Source organism: Neopelma chrysocephalum, unplaced genomic scaffold, assembly GCF_003984885.1.
Source record: "Neopelma chrysocephalum unplaced genomic scaffold, ASM398488v2 Primary Assembly neopelma1_77, whole genome shotgun sequence".
Lineage (NCBI taxonomy): Eukaryota > Metazoa > Chordata > Aves > Passeriformes > Pipridae > Neopelma > Neopelma chrysocephalum.
In genome coordinates this window covers 3,008,492-3,020,984 of record NW_020897738.1, presented here as the reverse complement: position 1 = coordinate 3,020,984, position 12,493 = coordinate 3,008,492, and the positions used below count along the sequence as shown (strand labels likewise).

At 48.0% G+C, this 12,493-nt stretch overlaps 2 long non-coding RNA genes across 2 annotated transcripts; both read right to left on the bottom strand.

The window, feature by feature from the left end:
* Window positions 1–3,355: 3,355 nt before the first annotated feature.
* On the bottom strand, window positions 3,356–9,489 carry LOC113970406. Its single transcript, XR_003535167.1, has 2 exons — window positions 8,021–9,489; window positions 3,356–7,457 (listed from the first exon to the last, which is right to left on the bottom strand). It is a non-coding gene; the product is annotated as an uncharacterized LOC113970406 (long non-coding RNA).
* Window positions 9,490–10,853: 1,364 nt separating this feature from the next.
* Window positions 10,854–12,410, bottom strand: LOC113970407. The gene is made up of 2 exons (XR_003535168.1): window positions 12,021–12,410; window positions 10,854–11,142 (listed from the first exon to the last, which is right to left on the bottom strand). It is a non-coding gene; the product is annotated as an uncharacterized LOC113970407 (long non-coding RNA).
* Window positions 12,411–12,493: the final 83 nt, after the last annotated feature.

Here is a 12,493-nt window from a genome sequence, read left to right as displayed (position 1 = left end):
ATGCAGAGCTCTACCATCTGGTCCTCATGGCCTGATATTTTACACACACGCCCCCACCCCGAAAAATCCCTTGGGCCACATGATTCACCATCTATTCAAACCTTGCCATGTGCCTGTTTTTTTTGTGTAGTAGCCCCTACTGATGTAAATCCCTTGTTCCATAAGGGCTCTCAATTGCTTTTTTCACTGAAGGCAAGGTGGCTGTGACACCTGCCAGTTTCTAAGACATTTAACCCAACCTATAACATTATTACATTGTTGTTTGGCTGAGTAGGAACCATATTTGTTTCCCAGTGGGAAGTGCTGCCAGAAAGGCATTAACTTTCTAGACTATTAAGTAATATGGAAAAATGATATTTCAATAAGAAAATTTCCTTTCTGCCTTTTTATGCCTCAGAAATAGTTCCTGTTTCACTTGGCTCAAGTAGCCTGTGCACTAAATCAGTGCAAAAATCTTTTGATAAACTAAATAAAATCTGTCCAAATGCTACCAGAGAGTTCAGAGGGCTGTGAAACAAAACAGGACAAGGGTCTGCAAAGGGAGGTGTGAGCTGAATTAAGACACACAACTCAGCAAAATCAGGCAGCGAATATTCAGGCACTTTGATGTAGTTTGGACAGATTTTATTCATAAACCACACACTGATGACTACCTAGAGAGCAGCTATTTATAAGGAACACAGACTGTTTCTTGGGTTGTTTTCTCTATGGTATGCTTTAAATCAGGGGTGCCAACTATGTGGGCCAAACATGGCCTACCTGGTACAGGCATGGCCAACATGCTGCATTTAGAATCTCACCTTTCATTTGAAACTGAGTTCTTGGCTTTGCAGCTGTGGGGGAAAAAAACCACCCCACTTTACAAAGTGAAGTGGGTGCAAATCAATGTGGTAAAGCCTCGGCCTGATACTGCAGGGGCTTAGGGGCAGTTTCAGGTTTCTGTTGCTCACTAAAGTGTGAACTCTCAAGCCAAATTCTGTTGTGAAAAATGGGTAACACAAGGTTAAGATCATCCTATGCTTTTCTGGAACATCAAGCACAATGACTGATCTCTGAAAAGCATGAAATGAACACGCCGGTGCTGCCAACACCTCCACGGCTCTGCCCCCGCCAAGCTGGGCGATGTGTGTCTCCCAGATGTGCTGGCACAGCTTCCCTGAGCCATGGGGAGGAATTTGACAACACAGGCTGGCAGAGCCATTGCAGAGATGCTGGATCTCATCCTCTGTGCTGAGAACTGAATCTGGAGGTTTGACAGAGGGATTCAAAACGCCTTTTCTCAGGTGAGATCCGCAGTTGTGTTTGCGTTGGTAGCTGGGGTTGGTTTTACCATGGGAACAGGCAGAGGCAGCGGGTTCAGGAGTGAGACACAGCCTTGCTCGTGGCTCAGAGAGAGCACAGGGCTCTGCTACAGATCAGCATGAAATCAGTCACCATTGGATGCTCTTCTGCATCCAGATCTGCAGCAGAGAATAAATCCCAGGAAGTAATTTTGGGAAATTTAGGGAAAGAGGATGTTGCAACACAATGCATTCTTACCCAGTATCTGACCACTCCTTTAGAGTACACCCCTAAAATCCCTTTGGCTTATGCCTTCCTGTGTTTTCGTTACCCAACGCTCCACCTGACCCAGCAAGCACTGAAATGTTATTTTTTTAAATTGGAGTGCTCTCCACAGTATCTGCTTTCTTCAGATCACTTTGCCCTTCTTCTCCATTCCCAAATTATGTAATTCCTTGTAGAGAAAGATTTTCTTTTAATATTCTTGCTGGTTCAGAGTCAAGGGAAGACTGAATCCAAGAGGAGTGTATGTTAATAAAGATGATGACAGCACCAGGGCAGGAGTTGCATTCAGCTTCTTTAATTTACACAGCAGGGATTAATATGGAGTAGGTGAGTCAACTGTGGATGGCCAAATCTGGGTTACACTCCCCAAAGATCAGCTGGAGGATTCCACTAAACCTGAAATATGTGGAGTTGTACTTTTTTTGTAAGGCTTTGAGAACATCAAGTTCAAGTGAACCCAGCCTTGGTTTCCCACCATGTGAGTTGCAGTGCAGCCTGAGCAAGTGTGTGTTTTTCAGAGCCATTGGAAGAGTCAGGCTTTGATCAACACCTCGTTCCTGCACTGGCTATGCAACAGCCATCACTCTTGCACCTGCTCTCAAATGTTTTGGACAAGAATGTGGGGAAACTGGGAATATTCACCGGAGGAGCAAAAAAGATGGCAAAGGGACTGTGCATGAAATAGGGGCAAGTTTTTGCTGAGTAGTGCATGGCACTGACATTAGAAGGCAGTTAACATATGAAGTGTGCATCCTCCCCTTGATATTTGTGCAAACTTCCCACAGGAAGGCAGCATGGGCAGACTGAAGGGATGATAAAATCCTCTCTTTCTATCCCAAGAGGACACACCATAATTTCTGCCTGTTTTTTGTGGAGTGCTAGATATATGGGGAGAGCTAAGCTAAGCTTGCTCTGCTGTTATCTGGCTGGGAAGCAGCTCACACCTCGAGATGCAGTTTTGGCAGAGGGACTTGTGGCTTGTCAGAGCATTGCCAGGCAAAGGACAGGCCCAGACTGAGTTTCTCTCAGACCTGAGAGCAGCCATAACCCAGCCAGAGCAAAGCCTGCACAGGAAGAGTGATGTTCAGAGCAGGCTAATTAATAACTAGAGGCTCTGGAAATGGTTGTAACTGTGTCATGTTTGCTTTAGAGCTGCGATTTTTGGCCTGTGCCCGAGTTGTGGGAGCTGGACAGGCTGACCGTGCAGAGTGGCCTGGCTGGATGTCCTCACTGTGAGCCACCAGAGCAGGTCAGGGAGGTGTTGGAGCAATCACAGCAGTGGTTTGGGGTGGTGAGGGCAGGAACAGAGAGAACAGCAACCTGACAGTGCTGCTCCAGCCCATGGGTCTGGCACCCTGCCCTGCACAGCTCCACACCGCTGTCCTTGATGGCACATTTCCTGTGCGTTTCTCCCTTCCTACACACATTTCACCCTTCCTGACTCTCATCCTAACAACAGGCACTTTGTCAAGTTCCCAGTTGCCTGCTGGGATTAACACAGTAGCTCTGATTTCTTAAGGCAGGGAGATTTCCTGGTTAAAACTGTTCTAATTAAACTTACATCTCTCATAATGCTAAAAATGCCCCCGTGTGAAAGGCAGCTGAATCTGCTTGTAAAATGTCAGTGCCTAAAGACCTTTAATGGTCTTGGGAGTCTAACAATAGTATAGACAGTGCCTGTTCAAAGATAAGGGCTCCAGGTAAATGGAAGAAGGAAGCAAATATAACATTCCCCCGAATCAGACATCTTAGACAAAAATCTTCAAAGTACAAAACACATCTGGCTGTGTATTTGTCAAGTATTTTATTGGCTTGAATTTCACACACACACGCACACAGAGCTCACAGCAACTCCTTTCCACTGTAGATCTGGGTGGGCACCTCCGTTTTCCTTTTAGGACTCAATTTTGGACCTGGGGAAAAGTGTTCTCAGTCAAAAGGCCTCCAAGCAAGCCAGGGCTGGTCATAGAGGAGAGCAACAGCTGCAGGAGTTTAAATTCCTCTCCCCACCCTCCCAAACGCGCCCCTCAGTCCTCTGCCTGGAGGAGCCAGAGGGAGGAATGTCCAGCTCCCCTCCCTCCCTTCCAGCTCCACTGGCATTTCCTATTACACACCAATTGCATGTGAGGAGCTGACACCACAAGGTGCTTTTTCATGTGGGCAGCAGAGCCGTGGTGGAACCAAGGCTCTCCTTTGGTCACAACCCCACCCCAGACATTCGTGACACTTTTGTACTCCCCTTTATGCAACACGTCAGGCGTTCGTGATAATTTACTGCCACAGGAACCGCTTCCTGCATGCTGCGAGCCATGAGCCTTTCCGGGCTGCTGGCAGGCACTGAGCAGGGAAAGGGAAAGACAACGAGCAGGGGAAGGTGTCGGGAAGCAAAGAGAACCCTGTTCTCCATCAGCAGCTCCCAGGAGAGAGAGGGAGAGAAAAGCAGCGATGGCTTTGTGGATTTAGTAGAAACTAACTTCAGTTAGGAGCTAGCAATGGCCTGCCCTCATGAAGGTGAAAATAACAAAAATATCTGGAAAAGGTAGTTTAATTTAAAACTTACCTTAAAAAAAAAAACAACTCCCCCCAAAAAACTAAAGCAAGTACAAAAATAAATCAGAAAGTAGACAAAGATAAGAATGGAGCCTGCAGGAATCAAGTCTGAACAAAAGGCAGGGGCTGTGAAAGGAGAAAACCACAAATGGCAGGGGTTGAAATGTAAAACCTACAGTTCACTGTGAAACATGAAGGATGCTGTTGTATTCCACACCTCCTCTTCCCGGGTGTAGCTGTCTCCACAAGATGAAGGGCAGTAATGAATCAAGCTCCTTCCCTCTTCCTGTATTTTCTATTCAATTATTCGCAGGCTGTGCAAGTTCTGCTTTATTTCCCCTCTCCATATGCCACACTCTCCTCCTGGGGTTTTTTTATTCCGAACTGTGCATTTGGCCTCTCTCCCATTCCTTTCTCCTTGGTGTGTGCCCCCTGCTCTGCCAGGATCTGCTGTCTTTGTAACCTCTGCTGTGCACATATGCTGGCTCTGCCCTCCCCTCCTGCCCCCCCTCCCGCTCCTGGGCCACCGAGTGTCCCTTCGCTCCACTCCGGCTTCGGAGCCAGCCAGGAAAGGAATGATGTTCCTACGGCCACTGCTCCCGTTTCCATGCTGCCGGCTCCTCTCCACTGATCAAGGGGAACCCATGTTGCTCCCCTTGTACAGAGACAGCTCTGCAGCTGCTTAGCAACTGGGAGCTGCCGTGATGCAGCGGCACAGAAAAGCGATGGATGGCACACCTTCCCTGATCCTGCCCGTTCTGGGCCACTCGGATGCAAACCAGGGCTTGGGGAGCAGCTGGGGCAGTCCCAACTGCCCTGTCAGACAATAAATCAAGATGCAAATCCTTAACTGCAGGTTTGAGAGCAATGGTGACAATGTCAAGGGCAAAACAGTCTTGGTCTTGTGTCACATCGCACCAATGAGAAGAAACTGCTCTGATTTGTAAGCTCAACTCATTCCATTTGATCTTTGTCATCAGTTTCTGGCTAAAACATTTTATACTCCATCACTTGTAATCAGAACATTCCCTGTATGTGCTGCATGTGTTAAAAAGGCTTCCAGGTCCCCAGCTACCATCGCATCCAGACTGTTTAATGATGTGTCCAGAGACACAAGTAATTTAATGCATAAATATCCTTTTAGATTACTTATTTGTATCTTCATTTCCTTTTGATGCAAGCTTTGTAAGCGCCCAGCTTCTCTAAATGGTACATTCCTTTCATTCCTTTTCTTTTTTTTTTTTTTTTTTGCAAAACTGTACTGTTCAGAGGCCATGAAGCACTGAACTGTTTTGTAATTTGATGGCTTTAGAATGCTGATTAGAATTGCCAACCTTCTTGATTTATTTCATGATTTTTATAAGCTTGAAAGCATTCTAAAAAATAACCGGTTCTACATCCTGATGGGATCACAGTGTTTCAATAGCAGCTGCATTTCAGTGGGCAAGAAGCAACACAAAACATTCTGCAAGTCAGGTGTTGAAACAGCTTCTTTATTCCTTTATAGCTCAAGAGTGATTAGATCTCTGAAAGCACTTACTCCCTACCTTACAGAGGTGGCTTTGTCATAATACTAACAGGTATAAAATGAACAGATCTAGCTTAAAAAGTAACAAAACCCCCACCATCTCTGGCAAATATCCAACATGTCCATCAAAAAAAAAAAGTAGATGTTTGTTGCACTACTGGGTATCACCATGTATCTCTGTACCCCAGCAGCCAAACAACACAGCCAACTAGTGATTCCCTGTCATTGTTCAAGGCTCACATCCCATATACCCTCAGAGCATGCTGGGACACAGGTGAAATCTGTCAGGAGGTTGCTTATTTTGGTTGACAATTCCCTAGACAGATCATCTGCTGTTCTCAGGAAGAAATGGAAAACTTCATGGCAAGAAAAACTGAACAGGCAAATACCATGTCCATATTCCTACTCAATATTCCTTCGATATTCTTAGCCTGGTTTCCTAAAAATAAAACTGTCTAATGTGACTGTGTAGTTCTATGTCATTTTCCCCCTCCAATCTCAATCAAATTTGGCAGTGGGGAAGGAGTCTCAAATGTATTTAGGTCTTGAACGAACAGCTGAGTAGAGAATACATAGTAGAGGCACCGCCTCTAAAAAAAACCATCTAACAGGAAGGTCTCAAAATGCACTTTGTAACCACGGTGTCCTAGAGGTGTCACCTCTCCTTTAGGGGTCTGCAACCACCTGTTTTGGGCCTTAGGTTATTTAATGGCTACATAATAGACACCACGGCAAGCAAACGTTGCAGTGTGCTTCCTGGCTCCCTTCCAGCTCCTAAGCTGGGCTTTCTTCCCATGAAACTGGGGTGTGGCAAGGGATGTTGTACAACCAGACCTCCTCCTGACACAATATTGACACGGCTGAGGTGTGTGTACACACACCCGGAACCAGGAAACACCCACAGTGGAGACACAACCAGTTGTTTATCTGGAGAAAATACAAAATCACGACCAACCAACTTTGTAGGTGACATTTAGCAGTAGCAGGAGGGGATAATAAATAAAAATAATTAAAAAAAACCCAAAAACCATTGCAAGCAAGAACGCTAAGGGCTTGTCCTTTTCAGGAGGAACAAGTGTAAAGCCATACATGCAGAACAAAGAGCACAAACCTACAGCACAGGGTTGTCATCCTAAGAAGGAGCAGATCTGAGAGTATTTTAGGAGCCGTGCTGGGAAACCAGCTGAACATGGGCTGGTGTAATCCCTGGATTCCTGACAGAGACAGCTCAGCCAGGAGAGCTGTTGGCTTGGGTCTGATCCCTGCCGAGGGCTCCGTCCCCTTCTGCCCAGATCAAAATGGTGACAAACTGTAGCGTTCACAGGCAGGAACAATTCCAGGATTAGTAAAGATGGACCCGTGGGGGAGCTCTGCAGTCTGCAATGGAGTATTAAATGCTCAGCCTGAGCACAGCTACACAGGGATGCATTCCTCCACCAAGCAGACTGAAGAGCAGAGACATCCAGAAACTGAAAACAGAAACTAGACAAGCTTAAAAAGGTACTTTGATTTCTAGTCTGGCAGGTAGATTTTGATGGAAAAAATTCACTCTTATTTTACTCCCTCTCACAGCCCATTTTAAAACGAAAATCTGACCTTTATCTAAGATGCAGGCATGCTGCAGTTAAATTCTCTCAAATGAGAAAAAGCAACAAATTCACAAAAAGCCCAAGACCTACATAATGCAGGAAGTCGAACCAGATGAACCTTGGTCTCTTTTGTCTTTTATAATCTGTTAATCTAGTTTCCTTGCACAAGCAATGGATTGTGACTTGAAAAGCTTCAATATAAAGGATTCTGTGTACAAGGCAGTCTAAAACAAAATGTTGTAAACAGTCAGGATCATTGTTTGGCAGAACAGCTGCATATTTTTTATTTCACTTTGCCTCTCAATCTAATTTGCTCTTGTTGCAACACTTTGCCAAAGAAATTAAATCACTTCTTATTGATAACAGACAGTGATATAATTAGCATAAGAGTTTTCCACTCAACAATGCCGGGGAGGGACGCTGTGGGCAAGAACAAACCCCTTTGCTTCAAGAATGTGCACAGAGTCACCACAAGCTGTTCAGAGAAAAAAAACCTTTTTTTTTTTCTCCTTCTCCCTGAAAGATCTCTTTCTTTATCTAAAGAGCCTCATGCAGCACACCAGGGTCAGTCTAACCCAAGTATGAAAGTCTGGTTTGCCCTTTCTGGGATTTAAACACGCTGTACCAGAACATTTTGCTTTTCAGATACGAGGTTCAGCAGCCATGAAACCACCCACTCTGAGAGCACAACCGGTCTCAACTGCCTTGGCGACTTTTAAACTACATTGAACATTATAGTCATTCAGAAACTCTAAAAAACGGAAAGAAATTTTCATCTCAGACTTACAAAAACCATTTCCAGAAGTGCTGAGGACCCATACAATTCACTGGGGGGGCACGGCGGGCTCGCTGTCCAGCCCCTGCTGCCCCAGCAATTTCTGGCCCTGGTTTGCACGTACGCAGAGCCAGGCACAGGCGTTAGGACCTCTCCCAGCTGGAGCACTTCATGGATCCTACCATCGGGAACAGCCGTCCTGGACAATGATTAATCGCAGACAAAGATCAGAGTCCTGGAAAAATATGCAGAGAGATGCAAGTACAGACAAAGCTGTCTAAGCTCCCACAGTATTATGGTCTGGCTGTGTCGCTTCAAAGCCTTGCGTTAGGCAGAGCTGGTTTGCTTCAGGGTTAAACAGACCAATGTTACTCGTAAATGCAGGTATTGCTAACAGCCAAATATATATTTAAAAATAAATTTTAAATCCCAGGAAAGTTAATAGCCCGATGCTGTTTAAAACTTGCTTTTTTTTTAATCGCTTCACGTGCTGACTTAACTCACTACGATGCAAGCTGCAGAAACGTTTTCACTACAGTTCAAACCCCCCTGCAAAGCCGAGCCCAGCTCTGCGCCGTACTTTGATCTACACGTCGCCAGCTTCGGCCATTTCCAGGAAGCTGAAATGCTTTTCACCTCTATTGAGAAATACCAGAGGAGCATTTTAATGGTGTTCTGCTAAGAATAACGTCACCGTTCCTTCCGATTTTGCTGGCAGATGGTCACTGAGAGCCGCTGTGACCCAGGCTCAGCGCTGGCTCCAGCGGCTCGGGCGGCCCCGGCCCCGGAGCCCCCGACGGGGCTCACAGCGCTGAGGCAGCGCTTCAGAGCCAGCCTGGCACTGCGGAAACGCTTTTGTTGGTTGTTTTTGTTGGTATTTTTTTCCCCCTCCATGGAAACGTGTTCTGTTTTGTGCGGACGGTTTGTCGCTTGTTCTCGACAGAGCCTGACCCGGTGAGGAGCGAGGGGGGGAGCGAGGAATGGAGCGATGAGCGCAGTCGTTGCGAAAGGCGCGGGGCTGCGGTGCCTCCTTCGCGGCAGCACCCAGTGCTCTCCCTCGCAGGGGAACAGCCCTGAGCCTCGGCACATACCACAGCACAGGCTGTACAAACCCACGGAGCGGCTGGTTCTGAGCCGCAGGAACTGCGGGCAGGGCGCGCCCTGCCCGGCACATGCCGCTCCCGCAGGCAGCCTCTGCCAAGCAGCCACTTACCTTCTCCCTCCCTCAGGGTCCGCAGGACGGTCCTGCTCTAGCCTTACCAGGGAGGCCACCTCTCTACAGTGTTTGCTTTTCCTCCCTGTCCTGCCCTCTGAAGTGGTTGGTCAAGCCAGGCTTTCCTGGCTCACCTACTCTGGGTCTGCAGTGAGCACGAGCTGCAGCTCCCCGCAGAGCACAGCGAGGCTTGTGAAGCTCCGAGATAACCCCCAGCCTCCACCCAAAGCTGAGCTGCAGCAGAATCTGCTCAGGAGACGAGAAAAAAAAAAAAGGCAAAGGAAAAAAAAAAAAGACGGCACATGTAACACCTCGGCGGGCCATGGCGGCTCCACTGCAGCACAGCCGGGCCCGCGAGCTCGGCGCTGCAGGCCGGAGGAGGCAGGGCAGCGGCTGCCCCGGCTCGACGATGGCGGAGCGGGGGGAGAACAGCCCAGGAGGGGCAGAGAAGGAGAACAACAAAGAGCCATGTGACGGGAGCGGCGGCCGCGCTCCCCCGGCGCACCCGCTCCAGGCGGGGAGGCGGCGGCGCCGCCCGGCCCCTCCCGCGGCCGGCGCTGCTGCTGCCCCCCGTCCCCCCACACTGCCCAGGCTTTGAATTTGGTGGCTTTTTTGTGTATTTTATTTTTTTGCCTGTGGGGAGCCGCTGTTTGTTCCTCTTTAACTCCCCCCTCCCTCCTCTCTGCACTAGGCGACTTCCATCTTTTGCTGTTTATAAAGCGAGCGGGAGGCTGCGGCGGGGGAAGGGCAGCGTTATTTATAGCACCGGGGCTGCGCCGGCTTTATCGGAGCTGCCTTTGTCCTCCCGGCCGGCCGCCCCCCCCCCCCCCCCCCCGCCCCGGCTGGAGCGCCGCCAGAGCCGCTGCCGCAGGGCGCTCCCGCCATGTTGTGCGCGGGGAGAAAGAGCCGCCGCTCCCTTCCACAGCCCCTCACAAAGCGCTGGGGGAAGGGGAGGGGGGGCGGGAAAGGGGAGAGAAAGGATAAAAAAGAAAAAAAAAAACAAACAACAACCACCCCAAACCCACCATTTCCCTGCAGCGCTCGGGACGCCGCCAGGCAGCGGGGGAGAGCCCGCCGCGCCGCGCTGAGGAGGACGCCGAAGGGAAGGAGAAGCCATGATGGCGGCTGTCCCCACACAGCACGGAGCACGACCGGGACCGTGCCCGCCCGCCGGCCGCCCCTCCCGCCGCCCGGGACACGGTGCTGCCGCAGCCTCTCACATAATAAACCCACCAGACTTCGGCGGGGAGGCCATTTCGTGGGCTGGGTGGCGGCACTAAAGCACAACTGCTTGTGAATATCAACTGCGTCACGGCTCCTCCATCTGTAACACTCAGGCTGCAAAGGGTCCCTCACTTGGAAGGAAACTCCCTCATTTTGGATTTACTTCCAGACCTCCTTTTCCCCCCCTCTCTCCAAGTCACTGCCTCTCGGTATGAAGGATTTTACAGTGCTTTCTAGTGAGACATCCGCCATTAAGACTCACCGTCGTGAAAAACACCCCCTCCCATTTTGTTGCCTGTTTTTTGTCGAGCTTCTGTAATTAGACGGATAAAACATGTAAGGGATCCCTACCACCACCACCACCGCCTTCTCGCCTTTTTTAACGTCAACCTCACTAACATCTTAATGTTTCACAGGCAGATTTTTTTATTTTTTTGGTGCTTTCAAGTTAACAGCCACGTAACGCCTGCAATGGATCCACAGCGTTTCTCCGCATAAAAAACCAAACCACCCAGGGCTGAGGACGGACCAAGAGCTTTGTGCAGAAAGAGAAATCAAATCCCTCCCTGAGAACAGACGTTTCAGAGGCACTGTTAGATGTTTCTGAGGAGAAGGAGATCGCCACCGCTTTCAGACGACCATTGGGATCTTTCCACCCAGGACAATACCATTAGCCACAGGCCTGGGCTATATGTTCCTCTGCAAGGGCAAAAGGGTTTTACTTACTTACCCGCGCACCATAGTTGAATGCAGCTCTGAAGGTGAAGTTGTTACTCTTTTTTAAAATAACGGCTATAAATATATATGATCTGTATCACCACTTCTCTCGTAAGTTTGCAAGCCAGAGCGTATCTTGTTAAGATAAGTTATGGATCTTTGTATGGCAGTGGTCTAGCATCAAAAAACGAAAAAAAAAGGGGAAAAAAGCTATAGAAAAAGTTGTCCAGCTATGTTGACTGACCGTACGCAGAGAGGACTCCTGCTCAAGGCTTAAATCTACCTTCCTGTGGCAGATTTACTCTGTACATAAAAAGGACGTTCAGTGTTTTTCCACAGAGCACGCAGACACTAAAAATATTCTCCTCAATAGTTTTAGGCTGCACATGTCAGTGTGAAAACACCTAGTTAACATTTACTGGTTCTAAACAACTTATAAACATAGCTTAGCTAGGTATTTTGCTTTATAAGTAAAATATTTCAAAAAAGCATAAATTGGTTTAAACAGATAAAAACATAAGACATGCAAATGAAGGCTTAGCAATAAGGACCACTCCAGTAACATTAACATGAAAACTACACTTAGCAAGGACAGAATGGATTGGGTACTTACAACATAAGAGAAAAGAAAAAAAGCTTATAATAGTAAAATTGCCTTATTTTTTGCCAGAATTTACTATTCCTATACCTATATTTAAAACGTTACCTTTTAAGCACCAAAGGAGTTAATAAAAATGGCCAGGAATCAAGTGTTTAACCCAGGAGATAAATCTCTCAAATTTATTGTTCAGCCATCAGAGCTGCTTAAAGCTTAAAAACCCCCAAAACAACGAAAAAATATAAAAATCATGTATTTACTTTTTTTTTTTGGTTGGCATTCGAAATTGTTAACTGCTGACATAGGGTGTGCCTTGACCTAGTTACACAAGACAAAGATGGATCCCGAATCATAAGGGAGGAGAGAAAAAAAAAAATCCGCATTAATTTTTTTTTTTTTTGGTTAAGGGCTTGGCATTATTTTTATAAATCTTCCTTCTTCAGTGGGTCGTCTGGCACCCGCGCTATGGAGGCTCCCACCACTGCGCGCGGTGCGGATTCACATGGCGGATTCCCCTCTTTGTGGAACAAAGGAAAAGCCCAGTTTGGCCATTTCGCTCCACTGCAGAAAAATGGCTGCGGGTCCCGCGGCCCTTCCTTGGCCGCTTCTGCCGCGCGGCGCTTTTACCCCGCCGTCTAATAACTCAGGCCCCATGGAAGCCGCGCTCCCATTGGCTGCGCCCGCCGCGCTGCCCCGGCCGCAGCCAATGGCGCGGCCGCTCGCGGAGCCGCCG